General features: G+C 40.0%; 1 protein-coding gene across 2 annotated transcripts in view; it reads left to right on the forward strand.

Annotated features, from left to right (window-relative positions):
• The window catches only part of LOC138826703 (craniofacial development protein 1), a 91,065-nt gene that overhangs the window by 24,342 nt on the left and 39,007 nt on the right, over positions 1-27,716 (forward strand). The gene's annotated exons all lie outside the window — the stretch shown is intronic.

Consider the following 27,716-nt stretch of genomic DNA (forward strand, 5'->3'; position numbering starts at 1 on the left):
CTTATGTGGTGTTGAGGAATCAAACCCAGGGCCTCATGCATGCAAGGCAAGCACTCGACCACTGAACCACCTTCCCAGCCTCTGTTTATTATTACCAGTATTCTTCCGAGGATTTCTCCATAATATTTTGACAACTGGATCATCCTAATATACAGCTTGGAGATAAAAATCTTCCCTTTCTTGAAAACCTTTATCAAGCCAAGCTGTGTCTCCATCCTATAATCTTAGCCATGTGAGAGCCTGAGGTCGGAATCATGGTATATGCCTTGGCTACCAGAGAAACACAGTGGCTGGGTGTAGTGGTGAGGTCCTGTCATCCCAGCAATGAAGTGAAGCGTAAGTAGGATTGTAGCTTGTGACATTCTAAGCATAAATCAAGACCAATGAAGAAAACAATGCAAAGGGCCTGGAGTCATGGTACAAGAGGTAGGGTGCCTGTCTAGCAAGCAGGAGGCTCTTACTTCAAAACTCCATTAAAAACAAAAACTTTACCAAGAATAGTTTTTCCCTTATAATTAAACTAATGGCACTTTTTTGTACATTTGTTTGCCAAATACATAAATTAAGATGTGGGTATTATAATCTTCTATATCAGATGATCAAAGTTAATTCTTAACTGTTTTAAGAGTTTAGTTGAGGCCTGTTGTCAGTTGCTCATCATTCCTATAATCCTAACTAGTCAGGAGGCTGAGATTTGGAGGATGGTGGTTCAAGGGCAGCCATGATAGAAATGTTTGCTAGACTCCTCTCTCCAAAATAACCAGCAAAAAGCAGGGCTGAAGGTATAGAGCACTAGCCTACCAGAGCATGAGGCCCTACGTCAAGCTACAGTACTATCCCTCTTTCCCCCCAAAGTATGAGTTTTCAGTAAAAAGTAAGAATGTTTTACAAACATTTAGAGCAATTGTAAATCATGTTAGGAACTTACGTTATTGAAAATGCTGTGTGTCAAACTAACAGAACTTAAGAAACAAAGAACTCCCCAACTCGTCTGGTCGAACCACTAAATAACCCCATGCTGCTGATCACATGTATGTATGGTGTATAACATGTGAACACCGTTATATGTTAACAGACTGTGATAGACAATTTGCTCCAGGAAAGTTAGAATGAACTTGTGACTTTAAATGAGCATCATTATTCCACAATACTGTGAAATTCCGGAAATTATGTAATCACTTAATCACAATAAAAAAAACTCGGGGAAGGTAGGGAGGGAGGGGATTGTAGGGGGAAAACAATGGAGGGGGTAACAATGTTCAAGAGGAAGTGTACTCATTACCTCACTCATGTAACTGTAACCCTCTGTATAGTATCTTTACAATTAAAAAAAAAAGAAAATGCTATGTGTCCTTGTATTAGAAATTACTTTTCTCAAATCTTTTAATGTCTGTAAAGACATTATTCATTTGAAAACATAATCAGTGATGCTTATGTTCCATTCAGAGTTTGATAAAAAGAATCATTTGTACCATTTCGTGGATGGTTACAATTATGCAGCAAGATTTCTATTAGACAAACATTTTTATTTGTGTTGGCAAATGTTTCTTATGGGAGAGATTGGATAGTTGTGTTCTAATTATTTTGGTCAGGGATTGAAAATCCTTACTAAATCCAATTACTTACTTAGCCCTGGTTCTTACCAAAACCTTATTTAAATGAAACTATTATATAATTCAAAATTAAAATAATTTAAGACTTTTTAAGGCTTTTTAACTTAAGACTAATATTTCCATCTTATTGAAAATGGCAGATTCTAAGCAAGTATTTGTCTTTAGGTTTAGTAACTCTAGGTGTTCATGACAGAGAAGTTGAAGCAGTAGAATAGTGGTAATAGAGTATAGCTGCCTTCCACAAGATCATAAACTCAGTCTTTTGATTTTTAGCCTTTCCTTGAATTTGAACATGGTATGATTTCATAGTTGCTAATTTGAGGACAAACAGAAAATCCCATGCTTTGTATTGCTTTTTGCTTTAAACTGAGACTTCAGTTCTAGCAGCTTGTGCAACAGTGTGTTTATAAAGGTGGAAACAGAAGAGTTTTCTTCTCGGTTAAGATTATGCTTGACATGACTTGTTTAGGTCAGAAGTGAGAACAAGAAAGATCTAAGAAATAGTATGTACAAGTCCTCCTTGATCTTGGTTCCTTGACTAGTGTAACTAGCTTCAAAGTAAAGATTTGAGAAAAGTTTTGTTTAGCACCCTATCTTGCTTCCTGTCCAAGTTTATGTGTTGTACTATGGGCTAACTAAATCTGGGGTTGTTTTATACAGTTTCAGAAAGTCTTCCTGATTTAACCCATGTTGGACCAGTCTGGACTTCAATTTCCCAGTCCTATGGTAGATGAAGTCTACTTTTCTCTTGGGCTGACTTGGGTCAGCTGTGTTGTATATTATTATAAAGGCCTCAGTCAGGCAGAAGTTAAGCTGTGTGAAGGCTTGGCTTATGAAGTGTCTATCTTTACTAAATTGGAAAATTTTTAAAGAATTTTAAAGAATCCTTTGAAGTACAACTTTTGCTAACATCATAACAAAACACAAAACGCAAAGGGTCAGTGCTGCTTGAGTAGGGAAAATCTTTGACAAAGGCTTTTTTTTTTCTTTTTTGTTGGTCTTGGGGCTTGAACTCTGGGCCTGAGCGCTGCCTCTCAGCTCTTCAGCTCAAGGCAAGCGCTCTACCACTTGAGCTACAGAGCCACTTCCGGTTTTCTGTTTTCTGGTGGTTTATTGGAGATAGGAGTCTCACGGTCTCTCATGCCCGGGCTGGCTTTGAACCGTGATCCTCAGATCTCAGCCTCCTGAGTAGCTAGGATTACAGGCGTGAGCCACCAGCGCCTGGCTTCAGCTTTTATTTTCTTTACACTTTATTGATCCCTGAAGAAATTAGTTGACAGTAGAAAAGGGAACATAATTCCTTTTTTTTTGTTGTTGGTTGTGGGGCTTGAACTCTGAGCCTGGGCCCTGTTCCTCAGCTCTTGAGCTCAATCAAGGCTAGTGCTCTACGACTTGAGCCACAGCACCACTTCACGGACTTTCCTGCCCAGGCTGGCTTTGAACCACGATCCTCAAATCTCAGCCTCCAGAGTAGCTAGGATTACAGGCATGAGCCACCGGCGCCCCTCTTACTACTCAGATTCTTTAGCCTGATCTGTTGAGTAACTCTCTCCTTTATCTCTCACTAATCTCATGTTTTTCTGAGTTACTCCATTTGACAGAGAGTAAAAAATGACTCCCTTTGACTTACAGTCTTGGAGCTTTGGTGTAGATATAATTTTCCTTAAATCTGGGAATTTGTGACTTAGTAGATGTGGAAATTTTTCAGACATTATCTCTTTGAATATTACTAGTATTCTGTTACCTTCCGAGGCTCCTGTCAGCTTCTCACTTTGTTCACCATTTGATTTCTCTTTGATAATTCCCACTTCATTATGTCTCTTGAGTTGCCCTTGGTTATTTCCTATGTTCAGGTTCTTTGCTTTTCCTTCAGCTTATGTAATCTGTTTTACCCAGTATGTTATGTTTAGTTTCAGTGATTTTTTTCATTTTAGAATTCCCTATATGCTCTGTTTTCCAGTCTGTCAGTCCTCCTCCCCTAGACTCTTACTATTATAATTTTGACCTCTCTTATTTCACCTCTCCTTCCCTTTTCTTTTCCCTCCCCTCCCCTTTCTCCTTCCTTTCATTCCCACAAGGAAGGATCTGAATTGTATAGACCAAGCTGGCCTCAGACTCGCAAATTTCCTACCTCTGTGTCTCAAGCACTAGAATCGGACTTGTACACTACCCACTCCACCAGAGTTTCCTAATTGTCACATTAAGTTTATTTCAGCTGTGTACCAGTGGCTAATACCTATAATCCTAACTACTCAGGAGGCTGAGGTCTGAGGATCTTGGTTTGAATCTATCCTGGGCAAAAAAATCTCAGAGACTCCATTTCCAATTAACCAGCAAAATGCTAGACTGATTCAAAGTGTTGGACCAACCATGAGTAAAAAAGCTGGTCAAGAGCTTGGGGCCCTGAGTTTATGACTCAATACTGGCATAATAAATGAATAAATATATAGATATATATCAATAGAATTTTATTTTTACCTGATAATCCTTTATCAGAAATTCTTGTGGTCCAAAGTTACTCTTATTTGTTTGCTCTTAAGGTGGCTGTCCTATATGGCTAAGAGTTAAGTTGTACTTTTCAAAATTGGATATAAATTTGCTTCTTCCAGATACCTTGAAGTCTGAATTGGGTTAATTTTTATGTTAATTTCTTGGTTTAGAGTTTCACTCAGTAATGGAATTGGAATTATTATTTTGAACCTGAAAAGCCCATGTGAGTATAGGCTCGGAGTTCAATTCTCAAAAGTGACTTTTCCCTGCCTCCCACTTCCCCCAAGAAAAACTTGGAAAGTTTTTATTTGTGTTCCGGGCTGTTAGAAGAATATTAGGGATGTGTAGAATTTCCACTTAAGTCAGGAGCTAAGTCTGTTTCTCTATCTTATATATATGCTCAGTTGTATTTTCACACATCTTGCAAAACCAAGGCCGGAAGTTATTGAAATTCTCTTCCCTCACCCTCTAGCCACTCTTATTAGCTCATGTCATTATTGTGGTTTTCAGTTCCTTCTTCAAGCCTCCTCCCCAGTGGTTTTCCTTGCTTTCTTAGGATACTAGCTGTATACTTAAAATTTTTAAAATATATTTTGTCTAGTGTGTCTAGTTTATCTGGAAAATGTTTAGATTGTCTTAAATATCATTCTTGCTCTTTTAAGGATATTCTTGCTTTTTTTCATACTTCTCAGCAATTAGCATGAAGCTGTTCCATACATTTGATGAATTTAAAGTGAGTTAAAGGAAATAATTTACTGGGCACTGGTGGCTCATGCCTGTAATCCTAACTACTCAGGAGAAAGATCTAAGGACCTCATTGTGAAGCCAGCCTGAGTAAAAAAGTCCAAGAGACTTTATCTCCAATGATTCAGCAAAAGTTGGAAGTGGAAGAATAGTGGAGTGCCAGCCTTGAGAAAAAAAGCCAAATGAAAGCACTAGGCCCTGAGTTCAAGCCCCAACATACACTCATTAAAAAAAGTAGTCGAACAAAGGGGGTTCAGTTCAGCATGTCAGTTTATGAATGCAATGCATCTTGATTAGCTTTACCCCTTCTATCATTCTTCTCAACCATTCCTGCCTCACCTATCCACTCAAGTTAAACTTTCATTTTGGAGAGTATAGTCTCACAAAGAGTCATAAAACCAGTACAGAGGATCCTTTGTTTGTACTTTTGACCCCATTTCCTCATGCTGCATTGTAGAGCAGCCAGAATATTGACATTGATGCAGTGAAGACAGCACTCCTGTCCATCTCCCCTTCTCTGTTTCTGGCATCTATAAGTCTAGAAATTTCCCTTTGAGCAGTTATTGATTAACAAATTTTGTTTCTTTCATAGTTACAAGGCTCTTCAAAATATCTGTTTCCTGTTTGGGTATGTGGTAACTTAAGGATTTTGTCTTAATTATGCAATTTGTGTTTGTTACTCTCTTAATATCCATTTTTTTTTTTGTTTTCAGTTTTTGCATGTTTTTTGTTTTGTTTTGTTTTTTGGTGGTTGTGAGGTTTGAACTCAAAGAGCCTGACACTTGATAGGCAAGTGCTCTACCACTTGAGCTGTGCCCCCAGTCTCCCAAGTTTTTGTGGGTTATTTTTGTTTTTGGGCTTTTGTTTTTTATATACAGTCTCAGATTTTGCCTTCAGATCCTATCACCTTGCCCATCCCTCCCATGTAGCTGGGATTGCTGGCACATGCTGCTTGTGCTTGGAGATGGGGCCTTACTCTAACTTTTTGCCCAGGCTATCCTCAAAGTGCATTCCTTTCCTCTATAGTAGCTGGGGTGATAGGTATGCACCATTAGGTTCAGGTGTTAAATGTCCTTTTGGTATCTATAAGTGATAGCCCATTTTATTTCTGATCTAATAAGGTATGTCCTTTCTTTTTGTTATAGCTAGCGGCTTGTCAATTTTATTGATCTTTTCAGAGAACTCCTTGTTTCACTTGTTTTTACTCTGTTGTCTTTTCTGTTTTTAATTTTCTTTTTTTTTTTTTTTTTTTGGGTCCGGTCGTGGAGCCTGAACTCTGGGCCTGGTCACTGTCCCTCAGCTCTTCAGCTCAAGGCTAGCACTCTACCACTTGAGCCACAGCACCACTTCCGGCTTTTTTCTTTTTGCTTATGTGGTTCTGAGGAATCGAACCCAGGGCCTCAGGCATGCAAGGCAAGCACTCTACCACTGAGCCAACTTCCCACTTCCCAGCTCCCCCCCCTTTTTTTGTTTTTTTTTTTGGTTGGTCATGGGGCTTGAACTCTGGGCCTGGGTGCTGTTCTTCAGCTCAAGGCAAGTGCTCTACCACTTGAGCCACAGTGCTACTTCCTGTTTTTCTGGTGGTTTATTGGAGATAAGAGCCTCATGAGCTGGGCACTGATGGCTCATGCCTGTAATCCTAATCCTAGCTACTCAGGAGGCTGAGATCTGAGAATCACGGTTCAAAGCCAGCCAGGGCAGGAAAGTCTATGAGACTCTTTTTTTCTTTTTTTTTTGGCCAGTCATGGGCTCTGAACTCGATCTAGGCGCTGTCCCTCAGCTCTTCAGCTCAAGGCTAGCGCTCTACCACTTGAGCCACAGCACCACTTCTGGCTTTTTCTGTTTATGTGGTGCTGAGGAATTGAACCCAGGGCCTCATGCTTGCAAGGCATGCACTCTACCGCTGAGCTACCTTCCCAGCCCGGTCTGTGAGACTCTTATCTCCAATAAACCATTAGAAAAGCAGAAGTGGCACTGTGGCTCAAGTGGTAGAACACTCTCCTTGAACTGAAGAGCGCAGGGACAGTGCCCAAGCCCAGAGTTCAGGCCCCATGACCCACCAAAAAAAAAAAAGAAAAGAGTCTCATGGACTTTACTGCCCGGGATGGTTTTGAACCGTGATCCTCAGATCTCAGCCTCCTGAGTAGCTAGGATTACAGGCATGAGCCACCAGCACCCAGATCAGTTTTAATTTTCATGGTGTTCTCATTATTATTTCCTTACTTTTTAAAGTCTGAAATCTGGAACATTTCTTGTCCCAAGCATTTTGGATAAGGGATGCTTGACCTGTTACTCTTTTTCTAGATCTTTTTCATTGGAGACTTACACACATATACACACACACAAACACACACAGAGTATTTAATACTACATACACACACACACACACACACACACACACACACAGAGTATTTATTTAATACTATAATTTTTCCTCCTGTGCTGTCTCAGCTGTTTTCCCACCACTTTTGGTATGTGTTCTTTCTATTCAGTATCTTTTTTTTTTTGTCGGTCGTGGGGCTTGAACTCTGGGCCTGGGCACTGTCCCTCAGTTCTTCAGCTCAAAGCGAGCGCTCTACCACTTGAGCTACAGCGCCACTTCCTATTCAGTATCTTTTTTAATTTCCCTTGAGACCTTGTCGTTAACTCATGAATTATTTAAAATATTTTATTTCCAAGTGTTCAGAGGTTTTTCTGTTGTCTGTTTGTTGTTGTTGCTCTTGGGTTTGTTTTCCTTATTATTGGAGAAACACAAGCTTGATGTCATCAGGTCTCTTAAATTGGTTGCCTTAGTTTTATGGTCCAGGATGTGGTTTGCCTTGGATGTTCCAATGACTCTTGTATAGTCCAGTGTCTTTTTTTTCCCTAATATATGTTAAGTAAATTCCTTTTCTGTCTAAACTAGTCAGTGTCAGTATTACAACTAAAATCTTAATGTCCCTTTGCATCTGCGTTTAGTAGTGTTTATCATGATAATTACCATGTTATACTCTAAAGTTTTGCTTTATCTGTTGGTTTCTACCTCTTTGTGAAATTGAGGACAAAGATCTTACCTTTTTTGTTTGTCCTGCCTCTTGTGGCAAAAATTTGTAAGTATTTGAGAGGATTGAATAGTTTCTTTTCTAAAGTAGTTGTTTAAGGGACTTGAATTCCACAAATCAAATTATGACTATGGTGCGTCTTGATCAAAGTCACCCCTTCCATGTTCTCCCTCATCTTTTCCTATCCCATCCCCACCCTAAAGTTACATAGTTCAATTTTAATATAATGTACATTGAATGTAATGAATGTATGTGTTCACCCTTCTTCCCTGCATTTGTGTCCCCCCACTCCTACGAAAAGGTTTTTATTAATTATATTGTAAAAGTAATGGGTTGGCTCAGAATGTAGGTCAGTAGCAGTGCTGAGTGTATGCTATACCTTGGGTTTCATCCCTAGCTCCATTCACATCACTTTTAAAATATAAGTTTGATCTATGGAGATTTAAATCTTACCCTTTCTGTCAGTCTTAGTTTTAACATCAAGGTATCTTGAGTTCTATAGTTTATATGTTCAGCAAGTAACTAAATCCAGAGACAGACTGTAATGCCTATTAAATTATTGGAATGACATTTTATTTCAGTTTAATCATGTCATAACTCAAGCAGAGACACGTGGAAAGTTCCTTACGCATTCTGCAAAACCTGTTTTGCAACTGATGCTGTTTCCTTCGTTTCAGGTTGGTGTGTCCTTTTGTAAAAGTGCTGCTTCTACAGTAACATGTTTCACAACACATGTCCTAGTCAGAGTATGCAAAAGCCTAGCTGGGTGCCTGCAAGCCTTGTTTCCTAGTAAGGAAGCACTTGGCATTCCCTCAGCCTTTCCTGAGCTAAACTTTGGGTTCTTTATAGATAACAAAAAGAGCCCTTCACTTGTTTTCTCCCATTTAGCATAGGTTTTTCAAAGTAGTGTTCCATAAAACCACTTCAGTTCCACAAATCAGATTATGCTTATGACTTAGCTCGGGAGTAATATGTATATATAGTATTTTGATATGGAATGTATGCCATTATTAAAGGATTCACGTTGTGACTTGGCTCCTAGCAAATTGCTGGGTGGAGTCCATGAGTAAATGTACAGGGATGCCAGGTGAACATTCTGCCACTGGATATGAGACTCTGTTTACTCCAAAGGTGATTTAGGGAGAATACCTGTTGATTGCTTTGGGGAATTTTTGCTGGCTTCCTACTTGGAGAGGTGATAGCATAAACTGTTGACTTTTTTTGAAGGTTTCCTTGAAATTCAGTATGGACCTATTTAGTAGCCTCAGGTCTTTCCCCCATTGGAACTAATGACTAGATTGTTCTTGAAGAAGAGAAATCTTTATCATATTTTCTTCTCATATTTAACTTCGTTTCTTGCCACATATTTCTTTCCTCTTCCGGTTACTCAGCCAGTAACCTTGTTATATGAACATTCTTTGGGAATATTCAAGAAAGGGATGAGCTATAAATAAAGCAAGATTTCAAGATTAGTATTCCTCAGTCTCATTTATAAGTGACAAATTGTAGCATAGATTGAAGAGTTTTGTGTGGATTCATGTGAATGTACTGGTAGATAGAAAAATGATAGAGAACTTTTTTTTTTTTTGGTCATGGGGCTTGAACTCTAGGCTTGGGCACTGTCCCTGAGTTCTTCAGCTCAAGGTTAGCTTTCTACCACTTGAGCCACAGTGCCACTTCCGGATTTCTGGTGGTTAATTGGAGATGAGAATCTCATGGACTTTCCTGCCCAGGCTAGCTTTGAACTGCAATCCTCAGATCTCAGCCTCCTGAGTAGCTAGGATTACACTCATGAGCCACCAGGGCCCGGTTGATAGAGAACAATTTAATGCTGATTCTCCATACTCCAGGCTTTATTATTTTCTGTTGTCTTCTGTAAATCTGTTCCTTATTTGTCAAACAACATGTGTTGAGAATTGCTCTTTGGTTTCCATAGCATTTGAATTTCATGCTAGAAGTAAGTTAGATATCAAAGGAACCTTAACTGATCAATTCATTGAATTGGTAGTTGTCTGCATCCATGTAGTCATCATCCAAAATAAAATATAGTTTGGTACTTTCACCCCAGAAACTTCTCTTACCACTTCCTTATTTCTTTTCTTTGTTTTCTCTTCATGATACTAGGGCTGGAACTCAAGGCCTCATACTTGCTTGGCTGGTAATCTACCACTTGAGCCTCACCTTCAGCTTGGCTTTTTGATGATTTGGAGACAGAGTTTCATGGACTTTTCTACCTTCAGTATTCCAGCTCTTAGTCCTAAGTAACTAGGAATACAGATAATGAGCCACGTTGCCCACTCTCCTCCCCTTCTCCCCCCTCCCCGCTCCCTTAGTCCTAAGGATTGAACCCAGGGTCTTTCACATGCTGACAAGCACTATACCATGAATGTACATCTCAAGCTCAAGCCTTCAGGGCACTTTCTGGTTCTGCTTTACTTACATTCTCTGTTCCTGTCAGCTGCTTTTTATTACATTATATAATTTTGCCTTCTCAAGAACTTCATTTAAATCAAATCTTTTAGCTTTTTTGTGCCCAGATTCACAACTTCCTCCCCCCTTCATGTCTCAGTGCTGAAATCTAAATTCAGAGTCTGGCACTTCCTAAGCAGGCACTTTATCACTTGAGTTTCTCTATCAAATATTTTTCAGATAGGGTCTCACTTTATACCTAGGCCAGCCTGGACTATTTGTCCTTGTAGTATGGGATGATAGGCACATAACACTGCACCCATTGACTGAGGTGGAGCTTCACAAATTTTTATGCCTGGGCTGGTCTCGAACCACAGCCCACTGGTTTCTGCTTCCGAAGTAACTAAATTACAGACTTAAGTCCCATGCTAGCCTTTGGAGTTAGGATTTTGGACTTCTTTCTTTTACAGTGGAGAGAAGAGGATGCTGTAGTGAATATTGCTGACTCTTAGGAAGCAGGTAAAGTGTAATTATGTATGCTTTAGACTGGATAGATTTAAGATTTTTTGCTTTTTTTTTTGGTCAGTCATAGGGCTTGATCTCTGGAGCTGGTCACTGGCCCTGAGCTCTTCAGCTCAAGGCTCTACCACTTGAGCCATAGTGCCACTTCTGGTTTTCTGGTAGTTAATTGGAAGTCAGAGTCTCATAGACTTTCTGACTTGGGCTGGCTTTGAACCATCATCCTCAGATCTCAGCCTCCTGAGTAGCTAGGATTACAAGCATGAGCCACCAGCACCCACCTCAAGTTTTTGTTTTACTTGATTTTTTTCAGCCATAAAGTAGAATCATAATTTCTACTTTGTAGAACAGAGAATGAAATGTGATTGAGTTGTCTCAATATATTTCTCAGCTCAGATGAATTAAAAAGAATTGTTTTGCCCAGCACTGGTGGCTCACAGCTGTAATCCTAGAGACTGGAGTCTGAGATCTGAGGATCATAGTTTGAAGTCAGTCCAGACAGGAAAGTCCTTGAGACTCATCTCCAATTAACCAGAAAAAAGCCCAAGTGGGAGCTGTGGCTCAAATGATAGAGTGATAACCTTGAGCAAAAACTAGGAGAAGCTCCATGCCAGTGGCTCACTCCTAGCTATTCAGGAGGCTGAGAAGCCAGCCTGGGCAGAAAAGTCTGCAAGACTCTTATCTCCAACAAACTACTCAGAGGTGGGTGCCCTTGACACATGCCTGTAATCTTAGCTACTCCGGATGCTGAGATCTGAGGATCACAGTTCAAAGCCAGTGGTTCAAAGCCAGTATATACAATAAGTACCCAGGCCTTGAGTAAAACCCAGTACTGGCACACAAAGAATTGTTTTCCCTTTTTCTCTCCTTAAATAACAAAGTTGTCCTTTTATAGTTGAAATTAACCCAAAAAATATATAAAAATGATTAAGGCAGTTGGGAGTGGTGACACACTTCTGTTATCCGATCTACTGTAGAGGCAAAGGCCGAGGACTGGAAGTTCAATGCCAGCACAGTGTGAGCAAGACCCTGTCTCAAAAACAAAATATAGACAAAAAGGCTGGAAGCATGGCTCAGATGAAGCCCTGGGAACTCCAGTACTAAGCCTCACTTCCCCCTAAAAAATTAGTAGGGGAAAGAAGAGTTAACAAATAGATGAAATTTAAAACTATTGAAAACCCATATACGCTTATTTTTTTCATGGTTTTTAATAGTTTGTTTTATTGCATGAATACATGGATGAGGCTGTTTTGGAAACTCACCATTTTCCTATTTTTGAGTGCTGAGCAGTTCTAGATAGTTACCAGAGGGTGATATATTTTCCCCAAACACCTTTTTTTTGCATGCTTAAAATGTTTCCATCCCTTTTCCCCATAGGTTGTGTACTGGTGATAAATAGGAAATAGTAACTAGCAGATGAGTGTCACAGAGGGAGACACAAAATAGTTCTTTATGCTCACACTTCCACATGTGAAATCTCTATGCTGTTTTAAGCATTTCCTGTTTATTCTTTGGTTTATTATATTTTTCTCTAGATCAACAAAATAAGTATTTTTTACCCAAAAAGATTTCATTGGTTTTGTCACGCCTGACTCCAGTACCAGAATACCAACCTCTTTCTTGTGCCTGAATGAAGTTGGCCAAATACTGACTTCTCTTCCTTGTCGTGATTCTTTGAGTGCTTCTTGTTCACACACCACTGGCAGAAGGCAACTGGGATGGATTTCAAAGCCAGCAGTTCACTTTTAAACTATAAGCCTGTCCATTTCACAAGATCTGCCTTTACAACAAAACCTAAGCTGGAGGTCTTGTTGTCGCACTAAGATGCATTCAGACCCTCTTGCCCTCCACTCTATCTCCATGTTGTGTCATTGTTTAAAAAAAAAAAATTCAGTACTTGCTTTACATAAAACATGGAGCAGAAGGTTTGTTCTCAAAAGTAGGGGAATATAGAGGGAACTAGGACTTCAGATTAAATAATTTATTTTCCTTCTGACCAAACAGCCCTAACTAAGATTTGCTTACAGGTAAATACAGGACTGAAGAGTAGAATAGTCTTCTGAAAAGTTCCTCAATTTACAGCTTGGGTTTAGTTTAAGATTGTCTTTGTTAATAGGTTACATTTTGCTATAATGAACATATTTTCCAAACCAAAAACCAGCCAACCTGTCTTACCAGCTGTCTCCAGTAACCACCTGCCCTAGGCTTAGCACAGCCCAGACAAGCATTCTACCATAGAGCCACATTCCTAAATATGTTTTTATTTGTATTTTGAGACAGTCTTGCCAAGTTTCCCAGGCTGGCCACAAATTCCTAATCTTTCTGCCTCAGCCTGCTAATTAACTGGGATTACAGGCATGTGTCACCATGCCATCGAGGCCCAATAGTATCTTCTTTTTATTTGTGGATTTACTTACCAGAAAAGTTTCACATTGTGGTTACAGCTTCGGGGATGGTAAGGCAGGAGGATCATGAGTTCCAGGTTAACATAAGCTACATAGCAGCTTCCAGACTAGCCTGGCCTACATAACAAGACCCTCTCAAAACAAATAAGCAAAGACAAATATAATCACACATTTAGAAGTAAAATAGTTGGGATTCTCCAGGAAAACAGGGCATTTGGTTGTCTGGAATGGAAAAGGAAGTTGACTCTTCACAAGTGAAGTATGCTGTATTCTAAATTCCTTTCTACCATCTTTCAGTGCAGTTTTTTGATAGCCACACTCCTAGAGTTCAAGCCTGATTCTGTTTGTCTGCCTTGGTAGACTGTAGGGGAAACCTTGGTCTATATGGAGACCTTTTAGCTTACTGTGAAAGATTCTTTTGCCTTATCTTGAAGTAGGAACGGAAAGAAACAGCGTTAACCCAGGACTGTCCATCTGACTAAAATCACCTAATACGTGTAGTCCAGACAGCAGAGGAAGGCACTAACTAGTAAACAGTTGATGGTAGTAAAAATATCTCAAGGAAGAAATACCTTCATTGAACTCTTGGGTTTCTCTTGGTTTCTTGTGCAAATGACTTCCTGTAGATGTGGGAATTAGGGTTAAGATAGGCTCTTTTGCTTGTTTTTCTCAGGCCATGCTTCCAGCCAGTGCCATAGCTTCAAACTGTGGAGTAGAAGGAAGAGAGCAAAGCAATAACAAACATTTTGAAAACAAAATACAAGGAAACCAGGGAACCAAAGAGGAAACGGACACTGAGCAATTCCAAAAGAAACCAGACGAGTAAAGAACATGTTTTTTGTGTGTTCAGAGTTGTTTTCTACAATATATTTATGGAGGGTACAGGTGTCTCACCAGTTCTATTGTGTATTGTGAGAAACACATTTTTTGCACTCTGTGAACTTTTCAAAAGGCTATTCCTAGCTGGGTATCAGTGGCTCATGCCTATAATCCTAGCTACTCAGGAGACTGAAATCTGAGAGTGTTCAGTCAGTGAGACTCTTGTCTCCAATTAACTTCTAAAAATCCAGAAATGGCATGATGGCTCAAAGTGGTAAAGCATTATCCTTGAGTACCAAAGCTCAGAGACAGCGCCCAGGCCCTAAGTTCAAGCTCTAGGACCAGCACACACAGAAAAAAAAAAGTTTATTCCTTAAGTTCTTGTCAGTGTGACCTAGCATTTAATTTTTAAAAGTATGTTGTAGTTCCTGCTACAGTCTTGTCCCAAAATAGCAAATTCAGTGTCATTTGGATAGTATATATAGGGACTGAGACTGTGACTGAAAAGTGCATCATGGGGCAGTGGCTAGTTACTGTAAACGTATGCAGAACTGCGTTTACATGCTGAGACCTCAGCCCCAGAACAGTGGGAACCTAGTTTACTTTGCTTGCTTACCTCTCAGTCAGCAACATCTTAGAGCAGTTTGTTCAAAATAGGCACTCAATAGGCATTTATTAAATTAGTGTGTGAGTTTATAGGAAGAAAACTGAGGGTGCTATAGCTCACACCTGTAATTCTAGCTACTCAGGAGCTAAGATCTGAGATCACAGTTCAAAGCCACCCTGGGCAGGAAAGTCTGTGAGACTTATCTCCAATAAACTACTCAGAATGAGCCAGAAGTGGTGCTATGGTTCAAGTGGTGGAGGGCTAGCATTGAACACAGAGACAGAGCCCCTGGCGCTGAGTTCAAGCCCCAGGACTGGCAAAATAAAACTCAAACAAAAACAAGAAAGAAAAGAAAATTGAGGATGAGTGGATATGTCTGAAATGATAGAATATTAAGTAGCATATTAAGGTGCATTTAAGTTTTAAGACCTTACCTATATAGTTTTTGTGGGGATTTTCTTAAATCATTATTAGAAAGGTGATATACAGAGGGGTTACATTTTCACAAGTCAGGTAAGGACTGCCTGGGGCTTGAATTTCAGGGCCTGGGCTCTGTTCCGGAGCCTTTCTGCTCAAGGCTAGTACTGTACTACTTGAGCCACAGCACCGTTTCTGGCTTTTTTCTGTTTGTGTGGTACTGAGGAATTGAACCCAGGGCTTTATGCATGCTAGGTGAGCACTCTACCACTAAGCCACATTTCCAGCCCCAGGACAGCATTTCTTTTTGGACAGTTTCACCCCTTCCTTCGCTCTCCCAGTCACTTTTATATATATATATATTTTTTTTTTAATTGAGAAAATACTGTACAGAGGGGTTATAATTACCTGAGCAAGATAATGAGTACATTTCTTATCAAGCATTGTAGCCTCCTCCTTTGTTTCCCCTTCCCATCCCTTCCCATCCTCCCCCACCCAATCTTCCCCCCCCCCCACCAAAGTTGTAAAGCTCATTTTCGACATGACGACTTGTACATCTCATTATTGCAATGGGTCCACCTGTATCCCTTTTTAAACGATTTGTTTTTTCCCTTCCCCGTCACAAATTCTAACACATGAAATACAGTGAAAGCAGGGGTTATACCGTGGGGGAGGGACATACAAGGCAACAAAGAAATAAACTTATAAATGTGTTAGAAACAGTCACATGAAAGAAAAAAACATTTGAATACATATCTTAGGGTTCATTTCCCTAACATCAACTTATCTGACCTTTTCTGCTTGACTCAGACATATACTAGTTATTGCAAATAAGGGAAACCATGGGACCTATGTTTCTTTGGGCCTGGCTTACTTAATATACTTTTTTCCAAGTCTTTCCATTTCCTAACAAATGGGGCAATGTCATTCTTTCTGATGGAGGCATAGAATTCCATTGTGTATATATACCACATTTTCTTGATCCATTCATCTACTGAGGAGCATCTGGGTTGGTTCCATATCTTAGCTATGGTAAATAATGCTGCAATAAACATAGGCGTGCTGGTAGCTTTAATGTGGTCTTGTTTGTGAACATTTGGGTCATTTTATATTTTGTTTAGTGACTAGTAGGTCTGCTTAAACTAAATGTAGCTTGATATTTAGTGTAGCTTGTTCTTCTAAGTACTTTAAACTAAAATCTTAGAGTTAATTATAAAAGTCTTACTATATGGTTTGAGGCCAAATGGTAGGTTTCTTGGCTGGGAGGAGATTTTAGTTAGCAAGGAAAGGTTATTAACTGTTGTTATATCTTCTGTATCCATGCCCCCTTTGGGGATTGTTGAGATGGAGGAAGAGGATGGCTTTTCCTTTCCATAAAACCTATTATCAGCCCCTTGGATATTCTGTTTGCTTGTTTTTGACCTTTTTTTTTTTTTTGCTGGTCCTGAGCTCCTTTTTGCTCAAGGCCAGCACTCTACCACTTGAGCCACAGGATCACTTCTATTTTTTTTTTCTTTTTCTGTGATTAATTGGAAATAAGTCTCAAGAATTTTCCTGCCAGAACTGACTTCAAGTCATGAGCCTCAGATCTTAGCCTCTGGAGTAGTCAGGATTACAAGCATGAGCTACCAGCACCCGCTATACTCAATTATTTTTAAAAATTAACTTTGTAATTCAACTATCTTTACAAAATGATCTGGAATTAGTTAATCATTGTTATTTTTCTTGTTGATGTCACATCATCGCAGATGACTGATGGCACTGCCTTTAAGCTGCCCTCTTTGTGCTTTCAGCACCAGCTCTGAACTGTCTTAAAAGTATACTTGTTTTCTGACTGTATTGACAATGCTTCTACAGTCTTAGTTTTTACTGTTGTTTGTTTTATTTTGTTTTGTGATGCTACCAGTTAAGCGTGAGCTTTGCACATGCCATCCAAGTGCTCTGCCACTGAGCCATGTCTCTAGCCCACTCTTTTTGTTTTTTGCTCTCAAGTTTTTCTGTTTTGAGACAAAGTCTCACTTGGTGGCCCTGGTCGGCCTTGCTCATTTTCTTCGGATTACAGGCCTGCTCCACCAATTCAGACTCCAGCCCTCTTTATTGTTTTCCTGCCTCAAGATATGAAGGTCTCTTCCAACCAGGGAGCCCTATTATTTTCAAGTAGAGATTAATAGTTGAGACCAAAATCTGGGTTCAGGGAGCCCATGGTGAATGGTAGTAACCAACAAAGAGAGCTTTTCATTACAGGCTATTTCCTGCATATAAAATGTCTCTGTGTCTGTGTGTCTGTGTGTGTCTAAGAAGTAAGGGTCAAACTACACCCACACACTCTATTCAAGTGTTCTTTGTGTTCTTTGCAACCCTAAAGAGATAGGTAACCATCTTCATTTTTCTTTTATTGTTCTCTTTTCTTATTTTTTTTCTTTTTTGTCGGTCATGGGACTTGAACTCTGGGCCTGGACGTTGTTCCTGAGCTCTTCAGCTCAAGGCAAGTGCTCTACCACTTGAGGCACAGCTCCACTTTCCGTTTATTGGAAGTAAGAGTCTCATGGACTTTCCTGCCTGAGCTGGCTTTGAACCAAAATGCTCAGATTTCAGTCTCCTGAGTAGGATTACAGGTATGAGCACCGGTGCCAGCTGTTCTCTTACTTTTCTATCCAGTAATTTTTAACCACTTATATGAATACCCCTAAGCAATCATTATGTAGGTTTTTTGTTTGTTTTATTTGAATAAAACTGCTTTTTTGCCAGGCACCTGGTGGCTCATGCCTGTAATCCTAGCTAATACTTAGGAGGCTGAGATTTGAGGGTTCAAAGTGAGCCCAGGTAGAAAAGTACATAAGGCTATAATCTCCAATTAAGCATCCAAAAAAAAAAAAGCTGGAAGTGGAGCTGTGCTAGTCTTGAGCAAAAAAAAAAAAAGTTAAAGGACAATGCCCAGGCTCCAAGTTCAAGGCCCAGTACTGATGCCTATATACACACACATTTCTGGGCTGGGAATGTGCCTCAATTGATAGAACAACTTCTTGCAAGTGGGAGGCCCTACATTTAAACTTTATTACTACCAAAAAAGAACGTAGTTATGTACACATACTAATTTGCACAGCAGAAGCAAAAATTTCAATGAGTAATGAAGTAAAAATAAAAAGTAAAAAACAAACACTTTATTCCATTGTGTTTCATTTAAATACAGGTTGTAGGACTGGAAGTGTTGCTTATTGGTACAGTACTTGCCAAATATACACCAGGCCATTGGTTTGATTTCCAGGACAGCAAAAAGTAAAGATTCTCCAACATAGCAAGAAGTAAATAAAGTATTTAAATACTGGCTATGATGTGCTAAATTGATTCATATCTCATTGGGTTACAATAAGCAGTTTTTAAAAACTATTCTAAAAATATATTTGCTGGTTTAGAATATGTTTAAATGTTAACCTAAGGAGATTATGTCAGTTTGTTTTTCAAGGTGGTGGAATCAATCTAGCATAAAGTGAAAGAGTTCTTAATGCTTAGTCCTTAAATGGGCAGACCAGTGTTACCAGTCACAAAACAGGTATTCCAAGATTTATCCCTGTCAAGAGTTTTAAGAAGGTTGTTTAAACAGTTTCAAACTTGTGGGTACAAGCAATCCTCCTATCTCAGCCTCCCAAATAGCTGGAACTATATGTAGTTGCTCTCCCCAATTCCTGGCCTGGTAAGATGAAGAGTTGTAAATGGTAGAAAATTGGTTCTTAGCAGGTCATTTTTTGCTAGAGTGTAGCTGATAACCTATTAGCAATTGTAAATGTGAGGTTGGATACAGCACAAAGGACGAAACCTTGAAAATTAGAGTTGATACTTAGGAAATACTGGCACTCAAGGAAACCAGCCTTGGTCAAATAAGCAGCCAAGCAGAACATCCCTTTTTGTCTAGAGGTAAACTTCTTGTTCTAATTCAAAGATTATTACTAGTATTTTGGGAAAGTAATGTTAGAATTCTTAAAACTCAGGGCCTCATGCTTGCTAGGCAGGTATTCTACTACTAAGCCATGCCTCCAGCACTTTTTTGTGCTTTTTTTTTGGTCGGTCGTGGGGCCTGAACTCTGGGCCTAGGCACTGTCCCTGAGCTCTTCAGCTCAAAGCTAGTGCCCTACCACTTGAGCCATACATGGAGCCACTTCGGGCTTTTTTCTGCTTACGTGGTACTGAGGAATTGAACCCAGGGCCTCATGTATGCAAGGCAAGCACTCTACTACTGAGCCAACTTCCCAGCTCCTTTTGTGCTACTATTAAGATAGGGTCTCACTTTATACTTGGGCCAGCCTGGATTTTGGATCTCCTGTTTGTGCTTCTCTGCATCTCTGCATCTCTAGAATTACTGGTACACTCCACCTCACCAAGCCATTGGCTGAGATGGACTCTCTAGAATATATATATATATTTTTTGGGGGGGTAGGGGGTGGGGGGAAGTCTGGGCTGCCCTCAAACTGAGATCCCTGGTCTCTCAAGTATATATGATTACAGGCTGTACCACCTCACCCTGCTTGAAGTATTATTTTTAATAAAATTTTATTGTTGCTATTAAGGTGTTGTACAGAAGGGTTACATTTCATAAGTTAGGTAATGAGTACAATTCTTTTTGGACAGGGTCTCTAGTCCCTTTACTTTTCCTCAGTTTTCCCCTCCTGTTCCTGCCCACAAATTCCATAGTTCATTTTCCTGAGGCATTGTGTTTAATGGTCCTAAAAATATCTTCAGATTTTCTCAGGGATGTTACCCCTGTGTGGGTAACATCACCTTCTGATAGGAATTGAGCACTGTTAGTAGAGATGGTAGCTGGATACAGGTGTAAATACGTTGGAATTTCAGGAAAGATTGGTTGGATAAGTAAGCAAATCCAAGACATGAGTTTTTGGTAGGGTTTTTTTGTTTGTTTGTTTTTTGTCTCCTCTCTTAAGTGTCTTTTGAAGAAAATAAATAATCGTTGTACAGACCAACTACATTTCACTTAGTCCACTTCACATCATGTTTGCCTCCACAGAGCTTTGCTATTTTGGAACCATTGGTGTGAATTATTCCTTGCTAATAAAAATCTGATTTTTTTTTTTCTTCTGCTGGAGAAAAGAAGCTTATGTGCACATTACCCTAAATCAACTTTCCTGGAACTTTTTGTTCTCAGGACCTCTTTTCACTCTTCAGAATTACCAAGTAGACTGTAACTGTTGTTTATAGTATAAAAATTAAAACCGAATGTTTAAAGTATTTCCCAGTTCATTTAAATATCTATGTTTTGTGCCAGAACCGGGGCTTGAAGTCAGAGGCTCTTGTATTAATTGGCTTTCTTATTATTGGCACTCTACCACTTGAGCCACACCCTAACTCTGACAAACAATATTTTTATTTATTTATTTTTATTTTTGCCAGTCCTGGGGCTAGAACTCAGGTCCTGGCTCTGTCCCTAAGCCTCTCTATGCTCAAGACTAACACTGTACCACTTGAGCCACAGCGTCACTTCCAGCCTTTTCTGTTTATGTGATACTGAGGAATCGAACCCAGGGCTTCATGCATGCAAGGCAAGCACTTTACCACTAAGCCACCTTCCCAGTGCACAAAGTATATTTTTAAAAATTAATGAGAGTAGGAGTAGTGGCATACTCATACCCTGTGTGCCCACAGCTTGAGAGATAGAGGTAGGAAATGTGAGTTTATCTTAAGGTTATCATAGCATTAGCCAAGGTTCCATAGCAAGTTCAAGGTCGGCCTGAGTTATCTTGTAAGACTGTCTCAAAAAAGAAAATGAGAAAAGTAGCATGAATTTATAAATGTCTTTTTTTTTTTGTCTGTCGTGGGGCTAGAACTCTGGGCCTGCGCTGCCCCTCAGCTCTTCCGCTCAAGGCTAGCACTCTACCACTTGAGCCACAGCGCCACTTCTGGCTTTTTCTACTTATGTGATGCTGAGGAATCAAACCCAGGGCCTCATGCATGCCAGGGAAGCACTCTACCACTGAGCCATCTTCCCAGCCTCTATAAATATCTTTAATACAACATTGCTTAATAGAGGATAGCTAAACTAATCTCAGATCTGTGTCACCATTCAGTCTGTTTTGAATCATAGGAAGAAAATCCATCCTTATATAGATGCGTAGTTGGGAAAGGAATGAGTGTTTTAACACTCGTTCAGTGATTTTGGATATTCTCCTGTGATACTACAGCAAAATGTGAGCAGTGGTAGTTGGTTAAAGATTAGCTGTCATGTGGAATCTAAACCATACAAATAAATTTTCTGTGGTGTTACATTAAAATCCTTTGGTCTCAAACTTACACTTTGAACTTTTTACCAATATGCATGCATTAGTCACTTGGAAAATACATGTTGGCTGGATTATGTGGATCTTCTAATGTTGACTAATTTCATTAGATGGTATCAGCAAGTCACATTCATTAATCTCACTGCCAGTCTCATCAGAAGAATACTGGGAAGCTATCCAGCTCACAGTGGTACATACAAGTTTTCCAAAATTCTAAAGCTTAAAATTAATCATTGGCAGCAGATACTGTCAGTTGTTCTTGAAATGACAAAGTTACTGCATTCATTTCTGAGAAATGAGAAAATGTCTGTCGGACACCCAAGTGTGGAGAGCTGTAGTTTATCTGCCAGTCACTGTTTAAAGTTAAAATGGTGCTGCATTATTGAAGCAGACCGTTTCCTTTGCATCTGAGTTGCCCAAATGCTTTTCCTAAAACTCTCCATTCATGGCAGAAATGCTTTATGATTACTTCTCATTTTCATTTAAAAACAAAAAACAAAATGCCAGGCACCAATGGCTCATGCCTATAAATCCTAGCTACTCAGGAGGCTGCGATCTGAGGGTCACGGTTGAAAGCCAGCCCAGGCAGGAAAATCCGTGTCTCTTATCCCCAATTAACCACCAGAAAACCAGAAGTGGTGCTGTGGTTCAAGTGGTAGAGCACTTGCCTAGAGCTGAAGAGTTCAGGGACAACATCCAAGACCAGAGTTCAAGACCACACACAAAAAAAAGGCTTAAACTGTGCACTATAATCCTAACTACTCAGGAGATAGAGATCTGAGGATCACATACTGTTCAAAGTTAGTGAGACTCCTACCTCCAATTAGCCACCAGAAAACAGAAAGCGCTGTTGTGGCTCAAAGTGGTTGAGCACTAGCCTTGAGCAAAAGAACTCAGGAACAGCACCCAACCTGGAATTCAAGCCCTATGACTGACAAAAAAAAAAAAAAACTTAGCCGGGCGCTGGTGGCTCACGCCTGTAATCCTAGCTACTCAGGAGGCTGAGATCTGAGGATCGCAGTTCAAAGCCAGCCCGGGCAGGAGAGACCGTGAGACTCCTATCTCCAATAAACCACCAGAAAACCGGAAGTGGCGCTGTAGCTCAAGTGGTAGAGCGCTCGCCTTGAGCTGAAGAGCTGAGGGACAGGGCCCAGGCCCAGAGTTCAAGTCCCACGGCCGACAAAAAAAAAAAAAACTTAAGCTACCCAATTAAGAGCCAAGGATTATTGCCTTATTTTATATAGGCTTAGCTTTTATCTTGTTATAAATGCACTAAATATAAATGCACTAAATATTTTACTTAATTTTTCATTTTTTATAAAAATAAAAGTTTTTATTCTGGAATAATTTTACATTGGGTCATCTTCATAGATTATATTAGAAAAGCTTCTAAAATGATCTGGTGGAAAGTCCCCATATACTTTTACTTAGCCGCCTCTACTTTTAGCATCTAAGGTAACTATGGTACATTTGTCAGAAGTAATGATTAACCTTAACCAGGCTTTATCCTTTATTCTACGTTTCCCAGTTTTCTCATCCTCAAGTATCCTTATGCTGTCCCAGGAGCCAGGCCAGGAGGATGGTGATTTTAAAGCAGTAGTTTTCCCTTTCCCTATATTAAGGAAATAGATTGTAGATTTAGAGAAAAGTTACAGAGATAGAACAGAGTCTGTGTGCCCTTTGCTACCATCCTGCAGAATTGCAGAGCATTTGTTAGAAGTAAGAGACTAAAGATGCCACCCCCTGGCATTGACACTGTCATGAGGATATTCCTGGAGCTGTGGCCTGCCTTCGTGGGCTCCTCCAAGGCTACAACCCTCATGCCTGAGTGTATTCAAGCCTAGGATTGACAAACACCAGTGCTTCATACTCTGCCCTGCCAGGCCCTGCTGTGTGACTCTCAAAGCCTTCTTCTCCACAAATAGGCCAGTGCAGTGCCCACCTCATGAGACTGTGCTGGGGGAAATGGCAGGCATTCCATAGACTACTACATTCTCAATGGAATTGCTTCTTCATTTCTTTCAACTACTTGACAGTGAAAAATGTTTTGGCAAAGCATTTTGCTAAGGATATCGAGGAAAATGTAAAAGACCACTGTCCCCAAAGACCTTAGGTCTTATTGAGGAAGGAAAATACCTTTCTTAACTCTCTGCAGAACAAGTTCTTAATTGTTGGTCTGAAGCAGTCATCTCTAGCCCACTTACAGAATCTTTTGGTTTCTGTTTCTTCACACATCACAATTCACAGAAGTCTGTGAATTGTGCACATCACACCTCACTTAAAAGTAGATCTTTTTTTAAATTAATTTATACATATTTTTTTTTCTCTGTCAGCCATGGGGCTTGAACTCAGCCTGGGCGCTGTCCCTCAGCTCTTCAGCTTAAGGCAAGCGTTCTACCACTTAAGCTACAGTGCCACTTCTGCCACTTTTCTGAATGGTTTATTGGAGATAAGAGTCTCACGGACTTTCATGCCCCTGCTGGCTTTGAACAGCGATCTTCAGATTTCAGCCTCCTGAATAGCTAGGAGTACAGGTGTGAGCCACCAGTGCCAGGTTATTTGTTTTTTATTTATATGGTACCAAGGAGTAGAATCCAGGGCCTCGTGCATTCTAGAGAAGCATTCTACCGCTAAGCTACATTCCCAACCCAGGAGTAGATCTTAAAGGCAAAAATTGTTGGGTATTTCTTCTGGGCCATTTTTCTCTAACTCTGTTTGACAGTTTGCCATCCTCCAGATAAGTAGTGGAGGTACTCTGTTCTTTCAACAAATTTCAAAGGGATTGATGTTAATAGTTGTTTAGTGAGTGCCTGCTGTGGCTAGTTAAATGTTCATTTCTTTTTTTTTTTTTCTTTTTTTTTTCTTTGTGTGGGGCTTAAACTCAGGGTCTAGATGCTATCCCTGAGCCTCTTTGTGCTCAAGGATAACACTCTACCACTTGAGCCACACACAGCGCCACTTCTGGTTTTTGAGTGGTTAATTGGAGTTAAGAGTCTTACAGGGATTTTCTGCCTGGGCTGGCTTCAAACTGCAAGCCTCAGATCTCAGCCTCCTGATAGGTAGGATTACAGGCCTGAGCCACTGGTGCACCACTTAAATGTTCATTTCTAAATTCTAGGAAATAGTTATATTACCAATTTTATACATGAAGGAACAGATTTATACAGGTTTATTAATATTAATAAGAGGCAGAAAATACAGATTCAAAGGATTTATCTGAGACTAAAGCCCAAGCTTTGTATCATGATTTTTTTTACAAGGAGATGAAAGCCAAGAAGCAACAGACATAAACAAGGATGACAGATGGGTTTGCTGATGCCTAATAATGTTGTCATGGCAATGATGTTGGAAGAGGAAAGATCACTGACATGTTACAAGGCATTTGGCATTCCTGCTACAGGTGATACTTTTTCCCTTGGACATTTTTCTATGTTTGTTTATTTTTGTGGTCATGGGGCTTGGACTCAGGGCCTACTCTCTGTCCCTGAGACCTTTTTCTCAAGGCTAGCCTTCTACCAATTTGAACCACAGCTTCACTTTCAGTTTTCTGTTGGTTTATTGGAGATAAGAGTCTCACAGGGACTTTCCTGTCCAGGTTGGCATTGGACTTCAATCCTCAGATCTCAGCCTCCTGAGTTATGAGAATTACAGGCGTGAGCCACCAGTGACTGGCAAATATTGCTTTTTTTTTTTTTTTTGGTCAGTCCTGGGTCTTGAATTCAGTTTTCTAGATGAAGGATTTTCATTCTGTGTGGACTTTAATTATTGTTTAAGAAGCAAATCACATGAAGATTTCAATCTACATTTACCATTTCTAATATCTTTAAATATTCTTCTGGTAAAATCCACTTTAGTTCAGGGCTGGAAATGTGGCTTAGTGGTAGAGTGCTTGCCTAGCATGCATGAAGTCATGGGTTTGATCCCTCAGTACCACATAAACAGAAAAAGCTGGAAGTGGCACTGTGGCTTAAGTGGTAGAATGCTAGCCTTGAGCAAAAGAAGCTCAGGAACAGTGCGTAGGCCCTGAGTTCAAGCCCCAGGGCTGGCAAAAACTAAATAAATAAAAAGCACTTAGTTCATCAAAGTAAGCAAACTTGTTTTTCTGGTAAACTTTTATTACATACAATTTTTTTTTAATCTGTCATGCAGAAGGTATGGCGCAAGTGCTAGAGTGATTGTGAGGCCCTGAGTTCAAACCCTGGTAGTACTAAATAAATAAATAGATAGATAAATTTTTTAAAATCTGTTGTAATATCAGTGTAAGAGAAGCATGCAGGGGAGGCATTGTTAGTGTAGTTAAGATTTGTGAAGATTTATGGGGCAATGTTGGCATTTGAATTCAGAGCTTCATGCTAGTAGGTAGGCAGTCTGCCACTAGAGCCACACCTCTAGACCTTAGAATGGAATTTGGATAATTTCTGTGGAAATTCTTCATTTATACATAAAAATAGTTAGATCAGAGAGTATAAACATTGTACTTGAATTTACAAATAATCTATTCTAATCCCAGAAAGGGGCATTGAACAGATTTAGTAAAATGACAAGAAACTTTTCTATAGGAAAAAAAAATGGTTATCACCCATCTTAACATCATGGTTCCTTTTATTTCTTTTATTTCTTTTTTTATCTTATTTTGTTTTTGTTTTGCCAGTTCTTGGGCTTGACCTCACAACCTAGGTGCTGTCCCTGAGCCTGTCTGTGCTCAAGGCTGGTGCTGTACCACTTGTGCCATAGCGCCACTTCTAGCTTTTTCTGAATAGTTTATGGAGGTAAGAGTCTGACAGACTTCCTTGTCTCCAGGCTGGCTTCGAACTGCAATCCTCAGATCTCAGCCTCCTGAGTAGTTAGGATTACAAACATGAGCCACCCAGCTTTCTTTTTGTTTTTTACCCCACTTCAATAATTACCATTAAGACTTAACATTATTTCATATGTATACCTGCTCAATTCCCCATATTATTTCTTAGCATCTCAGATAAAGGATTTTGTACATAAATATCTCAATCTGGATCTCTTCTTTTTAATTATAACCACCCACCATTATCACACTTAGAGAAAGAAAAGTTTTCATGTTACCAATTACCCAGTTTTTGTTCAGGCATCCAATTATTTGTTTGACTCCAGTAAGTTCCTTTTGTGGCAGTTGGCACTCTAATACCTTTTAGTTTTTGGATTTCTATTTCATATTCTCCCTCCCCTTCTATTTGGAAACTCACTCTTGCTAGGCAAGCACTCTACAACTTAAGCCATGTCTTTACCTCTTTCTCTTTTTGCTTTGGTTGTCTTTGAGACAGGTTCAGGCTGGCCTGGACAGTGATCCTGCTACTTATGATTTCTGCCTAGCTTCAGTAGCAGTTGAGTGCCACCATACCTGGCATCAGTTTGTTTCTGGGTTTTTGTTTTGTTTTTTGTTTTTTTTTGGGGGGGGAGGGTCCGGTCATGGGGCCTGAACTCTGGGCTAGGGCGCTGTCCCTCAGCTCTTCAGCTCAAGGCTCGCGCTCTACCACTTGAGCCACAGCACCATTTCCAGCTTTTTTCTTTTTGCTTATGTGGTGCTGAGGAATCGAAACCAGGGCCTCAGGCATGCAAGGCAAGCGATCTACCACTGAGCCACCTTCCCAGCCCAGGTTGTTTCTGTTGAGATGAGGTCTTTCTTACTTTTTGTCCAGGCTGGTCTTGTAATCCTCTTGATTTCTGCTTCCTTAGTAGCTGGGATGACAGGCATGAGCTATCAATTGTGGTTCCTTTTACTTAGTAAGAAATGCTTCAAGACATTGGGGAGGGGCTAGGAAGGTGGCTCAGTGGTAGAGTGCTTGCCTTGCATGCATGAGGCCCTGGGTTCGATTCCTCAACACCACATAAGCAGAAAAGGCCATAAGTGGTGCTGTGGTTCAAGTGCTTGAGCTGAAGAGCTCAGGGACAGCGCCCAAGCACGGAGTTCAGGCCCCACAACTGATGCCCCCCCCCCCCAAAAAAAAAGACATTAGGGATAAGGGATGCTAGTTGATAATGAACAGGTATTTTTTTTTAATTTCCTTTTTGTGAAGGCAGAACTGCTACTTCCAAATCAAGTTTAGAATTATGTTTGAAACTTCTCACTTCTTAAACCAAAGAATAACAAGAATGATAGAATAGCATATAAACACTCATTTATATATTTCATGATACACATCTTAGAATGAAAATACCAACACCTGGGCTGGGAATGTGGCTCAGTGCTTGCCTAGCATGCATGAATCCTCCGGTTTAATTCCTCAGTACCACATAAACAGAAAAAGCCTGAAGTGGTGCTGTGGCTCAAGTGGTAGAGCACTAGCATTGAGCCAAAGAAGCTCAGAGACAGTGCTCAGGCCCTGAGTTCAAGCCCC

Source organism: Dipodomys merriami, unplaced genomic scaffold, assembly GCF_024711535.1.
Source record: "Dipodomys merriami isolate MVZ:Mamm:240054 unplaced genomic scaffold, mDipMer1.0.p SCAF_148, whole genome shotgun sequence".
In the NCBI taxonomy this organism is placed as follows: Eukaryota; Metazoa; Chordata; class Mammalia; order Rodentia; family Heteromyidae; genus Dipodomys; species Dipodomys merriami.